At 43.1% G+C, this 5,028-nt stretch overlaps 1 pseudogene; it reads right to left on the bottom strand.

The window, feature by feature from the left end:
* Window positions 1–372: 372 nt before the first annotated feature.
* LOC102015611 lies at window positions 373–3,779 on the bottom strand (annotated as a pseudogene).
* Between the last annotated feature and the right edge of the window lie 1,249 nt (window positions 3,780–5,028).

Here is a 5,028-nt window from a genome sequence, read left to right as displayed (position 1 = left end):
GAAATGCTGCAAAGGTTTTTACAATAGCAATATAAGCTTACAGCACTTGCCTGTTTTAAGGTGGTATGTTCATGTAATTCCAGCACCTTCACCATTTAACAAACCAAATTTATTATACTTCACTTCTAAAAACCTAGATGAAACATGAAAAAGAAGCCATACAATATAAATTGCAACTTCGGGAAAAATTCCTGCCTTATTATTCCAAATAAATTTTCCCAAGTAAAATAAATATCCGATAGTTTTTGGTATGTGGGGAGATAGTGTTTGTTAAAGTCACAATGAGCCTTATTGATGGAAGATTGGCTATATAAACAGTGCAAGTTGAGAAAAAGTTTAATCTCCAAATCTATTAGACTGGATGAAGCAAGATCAGTAAGGGCCACCTTGTGACATTATAAGAGGTCTCCTTCTCACTGGAGGTTGAGGAGGCCCACCTTAACGAGAGGCCACCATCATAGTCCCTGTGCATATGGTGGCATAGCACTAGGAAAGTAATCTGGCATGCCTTGATGATGACCACCATACTGACCATGAGATGGCATTGGAGGTCTCATTTCTTGCTGCTTGCAGGATGCCTGGCTGGGGTGACATTATACTTCCCATGTATCCAACTTGTGCGTTACCAGTTGGGGCCTGTCCTGTTCAAGGAAGATAATGTTGGGCTTTAGGTAACTGCCCTTCTCTCTTCCCATGACATATTCTCATCTGAATAGATTCCCACATACTGATTGCCCTAGTGGTTGTAAGTATAGCAGGCTTTCCTGTTACTGACACAGCTGGTTTTGCTGCAGTACTATTTATAGTACTAGTGGTTGAAGCTGTAGACTCTATAAGCAGGGCATGTAAGTTTTGGGGGTTCTGTAGTTGTGGCAGCAGTACTACTTAAGGGCTTGAAATCTGTACCAACAGGTCCTTGAACAGCAGCTTGAATCCGTCCGGCACTGGGGAAAAGAGGTTCAGTAACTGGAGGTTGTGGCACAGGTACTGTTGCAGTTGGGGCAGGTGGTCTATTACGAATACCTGGTGCTGAAACAGCCTGTGCTTCAGTCACTGGAGGAATTTTGGGAAGTGGAATGTGGGGACGGGGATGCTTGGTGGCATACCAGGCACGAGAGGTGATATTTATGTTCCAGGTGGCATCATTCCACCTATCAGTATTGTATCAGTCAGGGTTTACTATAGGAACAGATATAATACAAGATAAACAAATGTACAAGGTATTACAAGTTTGGCTTACCATGGTCAGCTACAGAGTTGGATGAGGAAGCATGCAGAGGGTTTCTGCACGCTGGAGATTGAAGAGCCCAGCCCCGTGCCTGGAGCTCGCTGCAGTGTCCATGCAAGTCCGTATCAAAAGGTTGATGGGTCTGCGATGGAATGCTGAAGAATCTACTATGAAGGCCGGAGAGCCAACACCAGAAGGCTGAAGAGTCCAGACGGAAGCCCAACAGTCTGCACCAGAAGCCAGGAGACGACCAAGCTGAAGGCGAAGACCGGAGCTCCTCGGAAGAACCAGCAGCCAGTCCTTCCTCAATTCCTTTTTTTATGTAGTCTACCCGCTCTGGGGAGGTGGGCGTCATCCTCTACACCCACACCCTCTGCATGCCTGCCTCTTGCACAGGCTCAGGATGAATATAAAGTAAGCACCCTGGACCCCTTCTGAGTTGCATAGTTAACCTTCTAAACTTCTCAAATTAACACAATAAACAACATCCCAGAAGGGTAAGGACGTGTCCTTTTCACCCCAAGAAGCAGAACTGCTGAGTCACTTAGCCAAACCTCTAGACTCCCCAAGTTGACACAATATATCAACCATAACACTCCATGCACCTAAAGCCAGGGCCACGTGGATGATGCCAAGGTCTGCTGCCACCTGTAGCAGTAGCCAAGCTTTCCTCTCTCTTGGCCATAGGGGTCAAGTGCCTGGATCGCTGGGCACTCTGAATGCAATTCTGAGGAGCAGATTTTCTATGCTGCCGCCATTCTGGAACCTGGTGCAGCTGCCGCCGCCATTCTGGAACATGGTACTCAGCAGCTTTCTTCTCAAGGTAAGGTCTTTCACCTTTGCAGTTTTGAGGCTGCAAAGGGTGGAGACTTGCTTCTTCTTGTGATGCCCTCAGGCCATCTTTTTTATTTTCTTGTTCCTTCTCAGCAGTGGAGATCTCCTCAGCTCTACCTTTGCAGTAAACAGCTTTACTGGAGCTTCCTTTTTGGCCAAACTCACAACATTTTAAATCATCCTGCTGGGCTCTTTGTTCTTGGTTCTCAATATAAATCTGTCTAAAAGCCCCCAACAATAGCCATGCCACTTCCCCAACGTCTGACTGCCTTGAAATTGCTTTTGCCCGATTAACCAGTCAGATGCCTCCCTTAATCTCAGCCTTAGGCAAAGTTTCTGGACACAAGCAAAATGCAGACAAACTTTCTGCCAAACCATACACATGTCATCTGGAGTCCAACAACCAATGCAGTCCTTCTTCCCAGCAGAAACCTCCCGATCCTGGTCTTTACTGGCAGGATTTCTATCAGCCTTCTGGTCTTCAGAGCTCTGACCAGAATCTCCCAGACAGAACAGCCGAAGGTGTTCTAGTGCTTCTCTTTTAGGGGACATCTCTGAACCTTTCTGAACACTTCCCACAAGCCACTTCCAAAGGTTCTTGAACCCCACTCCTCTGGTACCAAATTCTGTTTTTGTTACTTTTCTCTCGTTGCTGAGACAAAATACCTCATGCCCAAAATTAAGGAAGGAAAGGTTTATTTAGCTTACAGTTTGTGGAGGTTTCAGTCCATACTTGGCTGGCTCCAAGGCAGAAGACAGCAAAGCAACAAGAGCAAAGAGGGGAATGGCAGCCGAACAGCAATGCAGCCAGAGCAAAAGGAAGGAATAGTGGCAAGCAGCTTGTTTCCCTGCTTTACACTGTAAACAGGCTACCCCCACCTAAGGGGCATGTAGCTCTCACATAATCTCCATGCACTCCTCTTCCACAGGGTCAGGATGTATACAAAGTAAGCACCCTGGCTTCCTGCTGAGTCACCTAGGCAAACCTCTAGACTCCCCAAGTTCACACAATGTAACCATAACAGGTATCATGCTTTCACCACAAAATGGGTGTGTTTTTTCTAATGACATAGTCCAGGAGGCATGCCTAGTGTAACTGGTGTCATTGCTGATACCAGAGGAGGCACACCTGGCATTAAGGGACATTCGCCCGCAGGCATTCCTGGTGCTCCACCACTGCTTCCTGCAGAAAGCAGACACAGAAATGCTAAATGTCTATGGACTGATGAATAGATAAAGAAAATGTACGACAGGTGGCAGTCCTGGCTGTGCTACTGGGGGAGTATAATCCTACTGAGGTTGAACAGGCCATGGCTGAAATGAATCTCAGGCTGCAGATTCATCATCATCATATGCATCAGATTCATCTTGTTGCTTCTTTCTTTTTTCTTTTTTTTTTTTTTTTTTTTACTTTCTTGTGTTTTCTGTTCAAGAAGTCTGTCTTTCATCCATGTCTTTTTTCGGAATGTCTTCCGTACCGTATATGTCCAAGTTTATGTCTGTTCTCCCCGGTATTGTACTGGGTCCAGCACCTATTGTCTCTATGTATCCGCATGCAATGAATAGCTAAACCAGGCCCTGTATACAACTTCTTATGACATATGTGGCATTTAAAAGGCTTTGCTTCTTGATGCTATATAAGAATCTTCTCATAATCAGAATCTCTATTAAAATACCAGCACCACAGTTTCAGCTGCTTCTTTTTCTTGTGCACCATAAATGCACCCTACGAACAAAGTAAAGAAGAAGTGAAAGGAAACAGGAAAAACGAGATGAAAACTCATTCACTTTTCCAGACCAAGGGCACCACTGCTTCCCAAAGGAAGCAGACACAAAAATCCTAAATGTCTATTGACTGAGGAACAGATAAAGAAAATGTCATCTAGGCATATAGTGAAATATTATTTGGGATGAAAAAGAAAGAAAATTATTTGTTAAAAATTGGACAAACTTGTAAGACATGTTAAGTGAAACATACCAAACAGAAAAACAAATAATGGACGTTTTCACTTATATCAAGAATCTAAAGTAGTGAAACTAATGAAGCAGAATGGGATGAGGTGTTGCTTAGAGAGCAAAGTTTCACCTATGAAAGATGAGTGAGTCATAAGAGATCTTCCGATGAATTAAGGACTAGAGACAGGTCTCCCAGTGAGGGAAATACCAATGAGTTATATACATACTCCACCCTAGTAGAGGTGAGAATAACTTCCAAGTCCTTAAAATTGGGCTGCACAATGGGCATGGTATGTGCATCCCTGCATTTCCAGAGCTCTGCAACCCTGAGACAGGAAGACTGCAAGTTAGAGACCAGACAGGCAATTAGCAGGCTTAGCGCGGGAGCCCAGGATGCAATCCCCAGAACTTATAAAAAAAAAAAAAAAACTAAATAAATTCATGGCACATAGTGCCTTTATTCGAAACGACAAAATCTACTTCGGCCCTGTGATCAAGATCAATGCCAGCAGTGAGAAATCATGCTGACAGCATATATCCCTGGCACATTATGACAAAAATGAAACTTTATCTCAAGGATTTTCTTCCAAAATCATTCAGGAGGAAAACAACATACAATTTTCACTATGAACATATGCTACAAGACACTTGACCAGTGTTCCTTAAAATTGCCAAGGTCATTATAGATAAACAAGAAATATCTGAGAAATTGTCACAGCCAAGAGGACCCTAAGGAAATGGGACAGCTAAACGTGATGTAATACAGAATACTAGGTGGCAAGGTGAGGGAGATAGAGGAAATTTAGATGATAACTAAGGTATACTAAACATACTTAATATTTTCATGTTTTTTCATAATTATAGCATATGTACCATTCTATTCACAATAATATAAGATGTTAATAAACAGAGAACTCTGTGTGGTGATGAAAAAGTTAATGTGGGTATTATTTACTTTCTGCTTAATTTTCTTTGGTATATAACCATTATGAAAATAGTCTATGACCACA

Source organism: Chinchilla lanigera, unplaced genomic scaffold (assembly GCF_000276665.1).
Source record: "Chinchilla lanigera isolate Chin_1 unplaced genomic scaffold, ChiLan1.0 scaffold00008, whole genome shotgun sequence".
Taxonomy (NCBI): Eukaryota; Metazoa; Chordata; class Mammalia; order Rodentia; family Chinchillidae; genus Chinchilla; species Chinchilla lanigera.
This window is presented reverse-complemented; position numbering and strand designations above follow the sequence as displayed.